Source organism: Misgurnus anguillicaudatus, chromosome 18, assembly GCF_027580225.2.
Source record: "Misgurnus anguillicaudatus chromosome 18, ASM2758022v2, whole genome shotgun sequence".
Taxonomy (NCBI): Eukaryota; Metazoa; Chordata; class Actinopteri; order Cypriniformes; family Cobitidae; genus Misgurnus; species Misgurnus anguillicaudatus.
The window spans coordinates 29,353,434-29,370,627 of record NC_073354.2 but is presented as its reverse complement, the minus strand read 5'-3'; positions in this window follow the sequence as shown (position 1 = coordinate 29,370,627).

Genomic DNA, 17,194 nt, shown 5'->3' with positions numbered 1-17,194 from the left:
TACTTCCGGGTTGTATAAGTTGCGGAAGAGCGCCACCTGGTGGATAATATCGGTATTGTGGAAAGCCGGAAATTTAAAGTTTTCTCTTAATTGACGAGTTATCTCGTCAATGGCGGCATGGCCGTAGCTACCATTGAGGACACCGAGGTCATGTCCTCGGTAGTTTTTTCTTGAAGTTTCGTTTCATTTTGATGTGAAAATAGCCGACGAGACAATTCTTGCATCTACGGACCATCACGTGCAGTGATGGAAATAACGGCGTTATATATAAACGTTGTTTCCTTACAGCGTTACTGACATTAAAATGCTGCGCATTAGTATAATTAATCTCACTGAAGCGAGTAAACTCTCATCATTAGACAGGCAATGTTTTTCTCTTGCGTGTGTTGAGAGGGGTGGGAAACACATAACTGATTGGCCTGTGTATGTTAGAGGGGGTGGGACAACCACATAATCAATGATGATTGGCTGAATTTCCATCGTTAGCCAACCAGAAACAGGATTAGCTCATACACTATATACATACACAGTCCGAGCAGTGTCGTGTTGCCAACTTGTTGATGACTTTGTCGCTAGATTTAGCAACTTAAAAAAAGCGAAAAAGGACAAATCTAGCGATCTTTTCTGTCGTGGTTGGAGACTGACGCGAGAGCATGTATCATTCTCTACACTCAACGAGCAGCAGGTGCTGCTAGAAAATAAGCAGCCCGGTCCTCACGTGCAGTCCGCCCGAGTCCCTCACACCCGCAACGACAGAGCGATGGAAGTACAACAAGCTCAAAGGTAGCGGTCACAAACACAAAGTATAATAACATGTGTAACATGCAACGTAAGAAAGAGTCTCTCCACGTCTGTAATTCTAATCTAATAAAGCAAATGAAAATGAAAAGGCTGTAACAAACTTAACTATCATTTGGAAAGCCAGCAAAAGATGAGCAGAGAAGAAGGGAAGATGAGAAAGTTAAAGGTTATGCAGCAAATAGCCTACAATATGGGATGCAATACGGCTACCAATGAGATTAAAACCTACACTACTGCTCAAAAGTTTAAAGGTCACTTAACTAAAATGTTAACTATGTTCTTAAAATCATTAAATCTGAAGGCTTATGGTTAAATGCTTGAAATTACTTTTGTAGACAAAATATAGTTGTGCCAAACAGATACATTTTTGTTATTAGAAACCAAAAATATATTATTTGAATAGATGAATTACACTGAATATTGAAGAAAAAGCAGCCACTAAGAGCCCTTATTACATATAAACTCCTTCTATACTCTTAAAAATTCATCCTAAATTGAAAATTTAAGAAGCTTCTTGGAAAAATGACACAGTTTTGCAGTTTCTAGGCAAAGGGTGATGAAATGTAACCATTGATTTATTTTGGATGCTTTTAGTCACCAACAAAATTCTCACAGACACATTTGTGCTATGTCGTAGTTTGGACATGTTTATTATTATTCTGTAATATGGAAAAAATGTAAATAATAAAAAAATGTCCTCGGTATTTGAAAAATCCTGGCTACGGCCTTGAATGGCGGGGAAAGAGTTAAAGAGGTCATAGCGTGGAATTTTTTGTTTCATGTTTAAGTGTTATAATTGGGCCACCAGTGCTTCTATCAACCTAGAAAACATGAAAAATTACGCCATTCAGATTTCGCCTGTTTTGAGATGTACGTAGCAAGTCTTATTACAATAATACCGCCCCTTATTCTGCACTATCCAACCACAGCACTGACATTTAATGTAGAGAGAAGAAAGAAAAAAAAATAAATAATAGCACAATTAAGTATCAAATTCAACAAGCCACCATCATGGCGATATAGTGTTTGCATTTCATCAGCTCATTTGCATTTTTAAAGACATACCCCAAAAAAAAACACAGTTTTGCTCACACTTACAAAGTAGCAATTTTAATATGCTATTATAAATTATCTGTGGGGTATTTTGAGCTAAAACTTCACATACACACTCTGGGGACACCAAATACTTATTTTACATCTTAAAAAAAATCTCATAATATGACCTATTTACCATATTTTTATATAGGCCTATATGTAAAAAATAACCCAACCCAAGTCTCCACCTGAGGGCTGTTTCATAAAACTAGATTACAGAATAAGCTAGGCTTATTTTGTTAAGTCTGGCTTATTGCCGGTGGATTTCGTTTCATAAAACAAACTTGAACTAGCTCAACCCCGGTTACTATGGAAACTTATGCTTGCAAACTAGCCTGGTCCGGAGCAGGCTAACTGTCAGGCTAAGCCTCAGTTGTTGCTTAACTAGACTTCCACTAACACTGAAATGTAAATGCAATGATATTACAGCTGACTCTTTGACATTTTATTTGACTTTATTAACCACTATTAATCTAATAATTAAAGAAAATCAACTTATATATTAAATTTGATACATTTTGGTACAATAATAATTAATAAAATATAGACATGTGTTTCATAATATGGTATGTTATACGCCTATCAAATGTTGAATATAAATGATAATCGTAACTACCTCAATATAAGGATAATAGTTTATTAACAAATTTAAGATGTATCTAAATTCATATAATTGCAACATATTGATGATATATATATATATATATATATATATATATATATATATATATATATATATATATATATATATAATTTTTTTTTTTAATTAGATTATCTGTCACACAAAGAGGAAATTTAATTTAAATATACAACACACAAAAGTCAAGTACAGTCATTTAATTTTTTTATGCTTGGTGTGCATAAAAATGCACATTATTTTAAAGATCTACAGTATTTGTATCTTTCTCTAGTTGTTACATTTTAATTGAAATAAAAAAAATTATGGTGTCTGCATGGAATACAATGAAGGAATACAATATAATTATGTGATGGTATGCTCTTGGCATTTTGTTGTAATGAGTTAAAATTCTTTTTTTATCACAGAGAAGATTGTTAGTGTCCTGCAGACAATAAATTTTCAGCTCACAAGGCTTGTACTGTAGACTTACAGTATAATGTACTTATACCTCAGGCTTTTCTTCAACTGATCCTCACCCTGTAACCATTCATAAAACTCTGTTTATCTATCAACACCTAACACTACACTGTTAAAAAATTATGTAGAACTTACAGTATTACTGTCAGCTGTTTTCCAGTAAATTACTGTAGATTTATATGTATGTTATTTACTGGCAACAGTTTGTTCAAAGTTAAATGAACATTAAACATTAACAAGTCTTTTTATTTACAGAATAAAACCATCAAATAACAGCCTCATGCAAAGCATTCTGGGAAACCAAAATATGAAGGAAACAACAGAAAAAGGTTGATGAGGATTTCTGGTTCACAAAATGCTTTGCATGAGGCTGTTATTTCATAGTTTAAGCTGTAAAATCATAGACTTGTTCATGTTTAATGTTGATTCAACCTTGAACAAACTGTTGCCAGCAAATAACAAACCTCTAAATCTACAAGTTACTGGCAAACAGATGCATAACTACAGCTAATTTTTTTAACAGTGTGATATTAAAACAGTGGTTTAAAATCTCTCATACTCCCAGGGTTTAACATGATGACTTGTGACTCTATAACGCACACATACTTTGCCATCAAAAATGTTTTGAGTAACATGTCAAGTAATAATGATTGGTCAAGAATATGTGTAACATATATGATTTTACACAATCATTTCTTGTACTACTGTAAATTCAGAAATGCATATGCTGTTCACCCACCATGCTCTCAGTGACCCCATTTTTTTCTTTCAAGCACAGTTCATCTGCAGGAGTAAAGCTGTGCTGCTCCTCATTGCCAGTCAACATCTTTGGCAGCTAACATTATGAGATTAGACACTTCTATGATTATGCTTAAATCAACTACACTTCTTATGAACAATATATTTATGTTTTATTTTCACCTGTTACTTTATTGTCCACTCAAGTTGCTGCTTTTGAAATGTACCCCCAAATAAAAAAATTAAATTTAAGTTACATTTAAAGTTACTGTAAATGTATTAAAATCATTCATCTGCTAAATATGTATTATATAGGTTACTTAGTAAACTACAAATTGTCTTTTAAAAGTTAAGATTTGTCCTATTTTTAAAAAGTACAGTATATAAAAATTAGCAAAGTATAGCCACACGAGGATTGACGGGGATCGAACTCGGATCCCCGCATGCGCTGCTGAGAGCACTAACCACTAGGCCATCATTTTTGACGGTATTTCATGCTTTCATGTGATCACTTTAAAATAAGACAAAATATTAAAATTTAGTTTCTGCATGCAAGGATTTAATTCATAAGGACTTTCCAACTATTTTATGGGTTTGTTTATTGCAGCAGTAATATCATTTTCAGTCAGTAGTACATTTTTCATACATTTTTATCAAAAATGACCGCTTTCTCTTTAACTTGGATCGATTTGATCCACGCTCGACCTCTAGGGCTGCTCAAGAATAACGTGCACGCGCAATTATCTTGACTAGGGAAATCTAGATCACATTAGTTGGATTGCGTAAGCTTCATTTGCCTTTTTTGAAACCGCTTTAGCCTCGCCTCATTTGTTAGGTTAATTCAAGTCGAGTTTGTAACTTTAATCCTCGCTTTTCCAAGCGAGTTTTATGAAATAGCCCTCTGGTGGTCAGCACGTGGATCAGCAATATTTTATTATTTAATAATAAAAGTATAAATAAACGTAATAATAATACTTTATAAGACAACAAAAATACTTTTAATTATTGGAAGTATTATTATGCAATGTTATTATATAATGCAATTGCAGTTTTTTATATATTGAACATACTGTATGTACAGACAGATTGCTTCTATGTATAGGCATATTAATTTCTACAATCCCTTACGAAAATTAACCATGGTTTTACTACAGTAAAAAAAATGTTTATTGCTTGACAACCATAGTTTTCAAAAACAATAGTTAAACCATGGTTAGCGTAGTAAAACCATGGTTGTAGCCAATGCACACACAAAGAAAAACGTGGTTACTTTTACCACAAAGAGAAACATGTAGTTTCGGGTATGTGTAATATTTATATGTAAATATGTATGTTGAACTTAAATTATAATAATTGTCAAACAACAAAATGTAGAATTTGTCAATGAAATAACAGAGTACACCAGTAGATGGCACAAGAACACAACAAAACAAACAAAGCTTATCCTTCTGTTACTGTAACTATTTAATACTGTAACCAAAACCTTTCTTTGTAACCGATCGTTCATTATCCGTTTGAATTTTAATGTCCATGATACTATATGAAGAAAGTTTCTATACTAGATCAAGAACATGGTGAAAAAGCGAAAAGTGACTATTCTAAAATGTTTACTAAAATGCACACTGATCGACGTTTGTACGATAACACTTGTGGGTGTCCTTTAAGAGCTAAATTAATAAATTCTGCATTTCATAAGCTGTGAATAAATACACGAATAAAGTTAATATTAAAGTAGAACAAAAATATTACTGTTTTCAGTGGGAAAACACTCATTAAATACACACAGAAGAAACTGTAATTACATGCTTTTACCACTAGATGTCTCTCTTATCCTCCAATTGTCTTTGATCCATATCAAAGTTTAATTCAAGTCAAGAAGACAGCAACATAGGATTACTGGAGAAAGAAATGAAAACAAACTGCTGTTGTAATTGGATTGTATTAGTATCCCATTCTTGTGAATAAAAAGACGGTCGGATAATGAGTGTAATACTCTGTGATGCAGACGGAGAGCAGAAATGAGCTCCTTGTCTTTGTTTGATTTTTCGATGAAGGAAACACGGATGCAAACAACCGTGACACGTTTTCCAAGATGAGAGACACATTTTTATAATTGAAAGGAAGATAATTGAAGCAGTGTTTAATAATCAGGGCCTGTGTTGGCTCACAGTTGTCCTTGTTAGTGGCTGATGAAGCACAGAAGATATAAAGACGCATTTTTAGTGAGCTCTGTTTCGTTTCCATGTGCACGAAGGCCGGAGGCTGTTCATATTGCTCTCCTAATCTCCATTACAAGAATCAGCTGTTGTACAGCAGGATTGTGTCACAACAGTTTTTGTGCAATAAACAATCAGAGCAAATCACAGCAAACAAAAAATAGCAATCTGTTACATATGATAAGAAGTTTGTACACTTTTAGGAGGACAGTGGATATAGACTTAACAGCTTAATTCATAGATTAGATCATATAGATGCTTCCTCAATTTTATAAATTGATTTAAAGCTACAAATAGTAGTTAGCACCAACACTAAGTTTAACTTGCATTTTTTGTGAACTATTGCTTTAATGCAGCTAGAAACTTTATAGAGTAGAAAGCTGATGGGATTCAATCTCATCTAAAACGCAGGAGGTGTTTTAAATAAATTTAGCAGGAACAGAGAGATACCTGGGGAACGCAGCGCTCCATCTGTCTTATCATATTTAAGGACGAAATCTCTTGGGCATCTCGCAGAGAGTTGATTTATAACGTGTCATACATTCTGACGAGTTCTCCAGGCGTAGCATCTCTGAGCAGCAGTGTGTGTGTGTGTTTGTTTGTGCGTCTATTCCAAGTGTTCTGTCACTTTGGTGGAGCCCAAGAGGCTGAGATGTTGTAGGCAGACATGTGCATGCCAATTCACTCTTAGATAATTGTGCAAAAGTCTTAGGCCAAAAGCATCAATCAGCTTCTTGCATACTTTATCTTATTTGGTTTGTCTGATATGCATGTACTCCAAGAAAAAAGGTAGAAAAGCAGTCACCGGAATGGTACCGCCTTTATAAAGGTCCTACTATAGTTTGATGAGTATTTCTTAAAAGCCCCTAACCCAATCCTAAAACTAAATCTAACATGCAGACTAATCTTAATCCTGCAATCTGATTGGTTAATGAAAATGTTGATCCAGGACCAACAATGGTGTTAATCCAGGATCACATCTTACTTGGTGAAATCACGTTTACCGGGTAGGTCTATGGCCCTCTGAGGTACCAATATGTTCCTTTGAGGAACCAACATGTTTTTTTAAGTTACCAATATGTACTTCTGAGGTACCAAGATGTTTTTTAAGGTACCAATATGTTCCTTTGGGGTACCAATATGTACCTCTGAGGTACCAATATGTTCCTTTGAGGTACCAATATTTTCTTTAAAGGTACCAATATGTTCATTTTAGGAACCAATATGTTATTTTAAGGTACTAATATGTTATTTAAAGGTACCGATATGTACCTCTGAGGAACCAATATTTTCTTTAAAGGTACCAATATGTTCCTTTGAGGAACCAATATGCTCCTTTAAAATACCAATATGTTTCTTTAAGGTACCAATATGTTTCTTTAAGATACCAATATACCACTGAGGTACCAATATGTTCCTTTGACGTACCAATATGTATCGCTGAGATACTAATAGGTTCCTTTGAGGTACCAATATGTACCGCTGAGCTACCAATATTTTCCTTTGAGCTACCAATATGTTCCTTTGCGGTACCAATATATACTGCTGAGGTACCAATATGTTCTTTTGAGGTACCAACATGTATCGCTGAGGTACCAACATGTTCCTTTGAGGTACCAATATGTACCACTGAGGTACCAATATGTTCCTTTAATGTACCAATATGTTCCTTTAAAGTACCAATATGTTTCTTTAAGGTACCAATATGTTCCTTTGAGGTACCAATATGTTCATTTGAGGTACCAATGTTCCTTTGGGGTACCAATATGTTCCTGTGAGGTACCTATATGTTCATTCGAGGTACCAATACGTCCCTTTGGGGAACCAATATGTACCTTTGGGGTACCAATATGTTCCTTTGATGTACCAATATGTTCCTTTGAGGTACCAATATGTTCCTTTGAGTAACCAATATTTCCGTTTAAGGTACCAATACAGGGCCGGTTTTTGCTATGGGCAATGTGGGCGAACGCCCAGGGCGCAATCTATGTGAGGGCGCACGAGCGCCCTAAAAAAAAAATATCAAAACCGCTCATTTCTATGTCAAGTTAGTGCTCGTACCATGAGAAACACAGTTGTGTGCGTCTCAGAAAAGGCACGGGTGAGGGGGGTGGGGAATCAACTTGCGACTGCAAGTCCCTCGCTCGCCTTAAGGGGGGCGAGTGAGGGATTGACTGATCCCAGGCCAGAGGCCACACAACACAAACTGCTGCGTCTGCTTCCAAATAAATTGTATTTTTCATTCCTAAAATTAACATACACATATACCTACGAACATGTAATTAATTGGGTTATGTGAAAAAAAATTCTGTAGAGTCATCTAACTTACGTGACTCACGTCACGTGACTCCGGTTGATTGACGGGTAAAACGGACGTTGTTGTTGGCAAAATGTAATGCAAAGTTAATGATGTCGAGTCTTCATCTTCATCATCATGGATCAAATTAAAAGACCAAAGTAGCCATCTCAGTTGCCCGGTTCAGGAAAAGAAGATGAGGAGAAACGGGCAAAAGATAAAGGTATGCCGATTTCTATGAGTGACAACGTGTGACGTGACAGTAGGAAATAGGCTATTTATATTAGCACTCTTGCTAATATGTTGCTATTAGCCACAGAATACGATTGTATTTGGTTTTAGTTTTGCTGAACTAGCAACTATTAGAATTGAGGCATCATGCCATGCAACTAAATTCACTCTATAGGCAACACAGTCTAGTTTGTGTGTGCAACACAAAAAGTGCAAATTCACACAGACCTCCTGACTGTGTAATTTTTTATTGCTTTACGCTATATGTGTCAACTTAAATAACTTCTAATATACATTGACATGGCATTTTGTAAGCTACAGTGATATAGCTTTTTAAATAATTTGCAGTGTATGCTTAGTTTATAGGATGTTAACAAATACTAATAAAATGTGTGTTAAGGTCATTTTAATTGAGTAACTGATGCATGTGTAAAATAAGTAACTTACATAATTGTATCTTAATTGTTAATTCAGGGGCACTTCTGAAATATTTTAGAGCTAGAGCACCCACTGGCCAAAATGAGGAGTCAGATACTTCCACAGCAGCAACTGTGTGTGTGTGTGTGTGTGTGTGTGTGTGTGTGTGTGTGTGTGTGTGTGTGTGTGTGTGTGTGTGTGCATGAGTGGGTGTTTATACTGTATTACATGTTTTTCTCTGTTCTTGCTACCTTTTTGTAATTAAGATTATATTTAATAAAATAATACATGTTGGTGGCGGGGTTTGGGGGTAATTCTTTTTTTTTTCTGGGGGCGGCCAAGGGATGGTTCGCCCAGGGCGTAAATCTAGCCAGGACCGCCACTGTACCAATATGTATCGCTGAGGTACCAATATGTCCCTTTGACAAACCAATATGTTCCTTTGAGGAACCAATATGTTCCTTTGAGGAACCAATATGTTCCTTTGAGGAACCAATATGTTCTTTTGAGGAACCAATATGTTCTTTTAAGGTACCAATATGTACCGCTGAGGTACCAATATGTTCCTTTGAGGAACCAATATTTTCGTTTAGGGTACCAATATGTATTGCTGAGGTACCAATATGTCCCTTTGACAAACCAATATGTTCCTTTGAGTAACCAACATGTTCTTTTAAGGTACCAATATGTACCTCTGAGGTACCAATATGTTCCTTTAAGGAACCATTATGTTTTTTTAAGGTACCAATATGTATCGCCGAGGTACAAATATGTTCCTTTGAGGTAACAATATGTTCCTCTGAGTTACCAATATGTATCTTTGGGGTCCCAATATGTTCCTTTGAGGTACCAATATGTTCCTTTGAGGTACCAATATGTTCCTTTGAGGTACCAATTTGTTTCTTTGATGAACCCAAATACTCTTCAATATGTACCACAGAGGTACCAATATGTTCTTTTAAGGTACCGATATGTTCCTTTGAGATACCAATATGTACCTTTGAGGTACCAATATGTACCTTTAAGGAAGCAATATGTTCCTCCGAGGTACCAATATGTTCCTTCGAGGTACCCATATGTTTCTTTGAGGCACCAATATGGTCCTTTGAGGTACCAATATGTTAATTTGAAGTAACAATATGTTATTTTGAGGCACCAATATGTTCTTTTGAAATATAAATATGTACCGCTGAGGTACCAATATGGACAGGTGGGGTACCAATTTGTTTCTATGACCTACCAATATGTCCTGCTGAGTTAACAATACGTACCTTTGCCCTTTTTGTACCACTAAGTTTTAAATATGTACTGTTGAGGTAGAGCTAATATGTCACTTTAGAAATGGTACCCCCCAGTGACAGCTTTTGTACCTTTCTTCTGAGAGTGTTGTGTATCTTAGGGTAAGGAGTTATGGGAAAGGAAAGGAGAATGGAGTGTAATGTAAAACCCACCCAGCCTGATCACTAATAGTGAGGAAACCAATAGACTGGGTCAGAACCACAGGCAGATTACTGGGTCAATCACACAGCATTGCCTGCCATTGCACAGCAGCACTAAACTGCACTAAACGTGTTTCTGAATCAAATGTTACAGCTCTGTTCTAATAGCTGAACATTATTATCCCCATTAAGGCAATTCAGTGTTCCCACAATGTCCAGAATCGCTTCTTACGAAAGCCTGCTGCTTCCACGGCACATGGCTATGATTTTCTCTGTACATCGACTGAAGGCCGACATTTCAACACAAATAACCAATGAAATAACACTGATTTCATTAGACTACATTGTCTTTACTCTGTTTTTTGATTGCTACATTATGATCTAATTATTTTCCTTTGTTGTATGCTTTACTTAGATTGAAGGTTTTTTATTGCATCTTTTATTGCATTTTTAAATCTCTTATGTGAATCTGATTTCTGCAAAAACAACTTGGAGTGTTTTTGCAAATTTACATCCAATACCTGGAGACGAGGAGGTGATGATGTGTTTGATCATTTGTGTAATGTCTGCAATCATGCTGCCCTCATGAAATGTGTAACGTATGGGATTGAACGATGCTGGAATGACACATTTATTTGTCACACACAAAACTAGACACGGCTTCAGCCGAGTAAGATGAAACGCTCGTGAATAATGAAATAGTACAGGAATACAACCAACCTCGTTAAATAAAACACATACAGTTTCTGCAAGAAACCAGTTTCTTACATATTAGGACTGTAAAGGTTAATACCCCAGTTACAGCTATAGAGACATCTATAGGGAGATATTGGCCATTTTTCGTACAGTGTAGTTCAACGATCTACCAGTTGAATATAATCCAAATATTCTTTGTTAAAGAACTCGGTTATTCCAGTAAATAGATTGAGGGTGACGTCCTGCCCGTCAGGTTCAGTCGTGTGAAGTAATTCTCTTAGTCAGATGTTCCCATAGTTCAAGGCTGTGTCATTGCTGTGACTGGAGTGGGAATTTGGTGCTACAGCCATGATGGATGACATTGCAATTGAGGATAGAGAAGGTGATGGGCCACAGGATATCAGCAAGATTGCAAAGTATGATCAACCCATGTATTACGACTGCTGTGTGTGTTCACATGCAGATTATGCCATCCTTTATAATTTTATGATATGTCTGTGTTTGAGGATGTGTTTTGCATTAACATACATTACATTTATCATATACCGCTGTTACAATTACACAGCGTGGGTTTTAATAAATGCAGCATCAGACTTTGTGTACTTCTGGTTTATTTGTGTTTGCCATAATTAAGAATGCATTTAATTGACACACTTAATGATAAATAACCCAGAGGAAAATAATATTGCTCAGAGGTTTTACTTTTATATCTCAAGCAATTTGATGGAGTTCTCAGTTGTGTTTTATTTAAGCCCAGACCAGAGCCAATTATGATTTTGTCTGAGCTAATATATATTTGTCTAATTGTAATATTTTAATGGGTATGCTGAGTAACTTAAGGATAAAACAGTTTTAATTGATTTACAGTGTCAAGAAAAAGTATGTGACCCTATTGGAAATTCATGGTTTTGATCTGATCTTCATCTAAGTCAAGGGTTTTTACAAAGATAATGTGTCTAAAAATTATTATTTATTGAACACACTCATTCAACATTAAAAATGGCAGTGCACCCCCCCCCCAACAGCAGAAATAACCTCAACCAGGCGCTTCCTATAGCTGTGGATCAAACCTGCACATTGTTGAAGAGGAATTTTAGCCCATTCTTCCTGGCAGAACTGCTTTAGCTCTGTCATATTCTTTGGATGTCTCATGTGTATGGCCCTCTTTAAGTCAATTTAAAGTAATCTTTATTGGGTTGAGGTCTGGCCTCTGACTTGGCCACTCCAAAAGGCGGATTTTGTTTTTCTGAAGCCATTCTGTTGTGTACTTGTTTCTGTGTTTTGGGTTGTTGTCCTGTTGCATCACCCACCTTCTACACAGTTTCAGCTAGCGTACAGACATTCTCACATTATCCTGAAGAATTCTCTGATATACTTGGGAATTCATCTTCCCATCAGTGATTGCAAGCTGGCCAGGCCCTGATGCAGCAAAGCAGGCCCAAATCACGATGTTTCCTCCACCATTTGGGATGATGTTGCCATGCCGCAGATGTAGCGCTGTGTGCTTTTTCCAAATAGTTAAATCTTAGTTTCATCAGTCCACAAAACATTTTGCCAATACCGCTGTGAAGTGTCAATGTGCTCATTTTCAAACTTCAGGAGTGCAGCAATGTTCTTTTTAGTAAGCAGTGGCTTCCTTCTTGGTGTCCTGCTGTGGATCCACTGCTTCTTCAGTGTTTTATGTATTGTAGACTCATGAACAGAGATGTTAGCGAATTCATATGATGCCTTTAAATCTTTGGCTGTCATTCAGGGTTGTTTCTGTACCTCATTGATGAGTCTTTATTGTGCTCTTGGTGTCATTTTGACTGGCCGCCCGCTTCTTGGTAGAGTAGCAGCAACAGTCCCAAAGCGTCTCTATTTGTAAACTGTAGACTAGTATATTTCTAAAGTCTTTGAAATAACTTTTTAACCCTTACTTGCTTTATGTAAAGCAACAATTCATGATTGTAGCTCCTCTGAAAGCTCATTTTGGAGAGGCATGGTTCACATAAGCATGTTCTTCTTGTGCAGAGCAAACTCCAAGAGGGGTTTTTATCAGTCAAATTAGTTGTAGTCCACACCTCCAAACGTATTATTAAGACTCCAGGTGTGCTAAAACCTGACTCCAATTAGCTTTTTGAGTTCATTAACTCAAGGGTTCACATACTTTTTCCATGCACACGTTTTTTTGGTTGTTTTCGATAAAGACATAAAAGATCAGAATTTTTGTGTTATTATTTAGGCCTAGTCCACACGGACACGGGTATTTTTATAACCGTGAGTTTTTCACGCGGTTCGGCCGCTCGTCCACACGAAACCGCAGTATCAGGGCACTGAAACCGAGCATATTTGAAAACCCCGGCCAGGGTGAGCTTTTTAAGAAACCCCGGTTACAGTGGTGTCGTGTAGAGAGTAAAACCGGGGGTTTTGCCTTGCGACGTCAGAGTGTGCGCCGTTATCCACTATGTTTGACGTCAAGATTGTGCGCCGGGACTGCTTTGTTGATGATTCTGTGCAATGGCGGACGTATCTTGCTAATAATAACTGTGCTAACAGAGCTTCTAACATGTATACAGATAGATGCTCAGTTATCTCACTATATTGCGGAACACGATTTGGGTTATATCCCCGCCTTCTGGTGTGGCATGCTCTTGACAGCGCTTGATAGCGTGCTTTTGCTTTATCGTGTGGATGGATATTTAATTTAAACCGAGCATGTGTGGACGGGATGTTTTTTTTGGGAAAACTCCGGTTATAAATATACCCGTGTCCGTGTGGACTAGGCCTTAGACACATTATGTTTGTCAATTCCCTTGACTTAGATGAAGATCTGGGGCCGTTTGCATAAACTTTTTAGACTAGTCTTAAAAGTAAGTCATCTATTTTTTTCTTCAAGACTGATCATAACTGTTTATAGTATGTAACATAAAGTAGTAGATTGGTCGAATTTAAATCAAAATAGTAGGACTGATGACCCCTAATTAACTGCTAGTTTGTCAGACTTGATCTTAAGACACAGTCTTAACTTCACAGCTATGTTTATGCAACCGGCCACAGATCACATTTTATGACAAATTTATTCAGAAAACTATGAAATTCCAAAAGGTTCAATACTTTTTCTTGCCACTGAAAATATATTAAAAAACATAAAACCCACTCTCTCGCTAATTTGAAGTATTGCAGTACCTTTGTTTGCCGGTAGGTTCCCCCAAGCACAAACACGAAACTTTGCACATGCAATTGTTAAAATGCATTAAGGTTATAAAGGTTAAAGGATTAGTCCATTTTCTTGAAAGAAAAGTCCAGATGGTTTGCTCGCCACCATGTCATCCAGGGTGTTGATGTCTTTCTTTGTTCAGTCGAGAAGAGGTTGTGTTTTTTGAGGAAAACATTGCAGGATTTTTGTCATTTTAATGGACTTTAATCAGCCCCGCCGCTCCCATAACGCGCATCACGCGCTGTGTGTAGGGCATCACGTGCTGAGGGGGCACCAAAAATAGCCTAATCAAAAAAAAAATTATTATGCTGATATTATTTCATTAGCCTATAGAAATATTATTACGCACTTTTTATCCATGTATATGTTACAAAAAGGGGGAACGAGATAATTTAATTGCTCTAGTCTAGAAAGTATGCCCCCCAGCCTTTGATGGTCCGTGCCGGTTGACCGCACGGGTGCCTGACGAGGTTTGACAGAGGCCGTTTCTCAATCCGAAGGCCGCAGCCTCCGGAGGTCGCATTTCTACATACGTCATCAAAACGTTCTTATTTCGTAATATTAACGATTATAAAGTTGACTATTATTCTTAGTTAATCGTATATTGTTGTGATATGCTTATGACTTGCTAATGTAATGTTCAGTTAACTGAAATAAACCAGGCTTGATGACGTATGCAGCCTGCATATGCAACCTCGCGCAGGCTGCAGGCCTCGGGCCGAGAAACGGCCAGCCAGTACTAGGCAACTTTTGGAAATGGCCCGAAAAGACAGCATGAGTCTGGATCGGAAAAAAAAGAAACTGCGGGATGATGCCCGTGCATCACTTGCAGGTAAGTCCATCATGTTTAATAAAGCCTAAATAAGGGAAATGCGCATGGGCTGCAGCTGCTGCTAATCGTAATGCGCCTCGAACTTTCACTACGTTTCTTTAGATATTGAGCAGTAGTTTATTTTGTGGTTTATTTTGACGTGACGGTGGTTAAAACTTTCTCAGTCAAAGTTAACGTTAGCAGTCAGTGCACATGGTAGGCTAACAAATCATGACTCTATATATAAATATAAAATGTCATTATTTGTGATATGAAGCAAACATTACTGTGACAATTAGTTCTCTGAATCTTGATATGAAATATTGATTATTCTTGTTTATTGATGTTTATTTAATGTCATTTATTTAAAGTGACATTTTACTTGTGAAAAACATGTCTGGATTATTTTGATAATTTAAGTTTGGTAATTTTTTTCTATTTTGCTATTCTATAAAAGTTTTCACTTTCAAATGTGTAGTGTGTGTTGGCTAAAGCTGTGAAGATTTTGCTCTCTGCAATGAAGTTATATGTTTGGTAATAAAAATTAAACTGGCAAAAACAAACGTTTTTTTCTCAGGGTTGGGGGCATTATAAAGGAATTATGCTTAGGGCACCAAAATGGCTAGCAGCGGCACTGACTTTAATAGAGCCCAACATTTAATACTTAACTCAACACTTGGCAGTTTTTTTCAACTGAGTTTTAAAGGACTATAAACAATCCCAAACGAGGCATAAGGGTCTTATCTAGCGAAACGATTGTCATTTTTGACAAGAAAAATAACAAATATGTACTTTTAAACCACAACTTTTTGTCTAGGTCCGGTCCAGCGCGACCTAACGTAAATGTGTAGTGACGTAGGGAGGTCACGTGTTACATGTATAAAACGCACATTTGCGGACCATTTTAAACAATAAACTGACACAAAGCCATTAATTAGTATCAGTTGACATACAACCAGACCCGTCGCCAGACCTCAGTCTTAAGGGGGGCATATGAAATGCATGGGAGGGCACACTTATTATTAGCCTACAGTACGTATACTTATAATAATATATACTCTATTCGCGCAGCACGTAATCATCACGTTAAACAACCATCAGCAATATGACCAGATAGCCTATAGCCTACACACCACATTAAATATAGAAACAATTTTATGAATATCCATAAATCTATACAACATATTACATGTAACACCAGAGACATCTCTCAAACATTGCATTTTAAAGCAGTCAACAGAGGGATATGCATTGCCATGAGACACGTGCACACACACACACATTCACACACACGCACGCAGACTTTGAACCTACGGTACTGTGGAGGCAGCGCTGTCGTCTCTCCCTTACCTCCTGTTAGTACAGTGGCAGGCGGCGTTTCTCCGAGCAGAAGCTCCTCATTAATAAAGTGTCCACTCGGAATTAAACTTGTGAGTGAGGTCCTTTTCAGAAGCAAGCTGAATCACCGCAGTGAACAAGTCCATATCTTCTGAATGTAATAGTCTGTTAGGCCCGGGGTCGGGCTCCACGGTAGAGGTCTTCACGGGTCCACTTAGATCTGAAAACCCGAGGTCCGACCCGAGACCCAATCGGGTTCGGGTCTAAAAGTTTCACATGTGCCTCGGACACGGGTCGGGTACAACAATAGCGGCATCGGGTCTCGGGTAATTTAAAAATGAATGTGTTTTTTCTGAACGGAACGCCTGTGTGCGTCAATGTCCTTTTCAAACCTCTCATCTGTTTGCCAAGAGCGCTTGCGACATGGTTGTCAGAAGGTTCATTTTCGTTGAGACAAACATGTCAGTCAATTATAAATGTACATTTTAGCGGTTACGTTGGTGTCTTCGTCAGATAACAAAGTAAAACCAATGGAGCAGCTCGCCAAATTGGTTGCAAGGCCACCGGAGTTTCTTTCTGTCTGACTGCTGCGCGTCTTTTGGAGACTGTTGTTGGGCTTTTAACCATTTGCGGATAATATCCATCTTAAAGCCGTATAGCTAAGCGAAAACTCATCCAGTTTAAAAAAAGTGCGGTAACTGTTGAGCGGCTACACTGACGTAGGCTACGTCACGTACGTGTCGTACGTAGCCTCGTGATAGGCTGTTGCAGTGTAGCTAGATTCCCATCAATCAAACAAAATCACACCATTGTTTTTTATA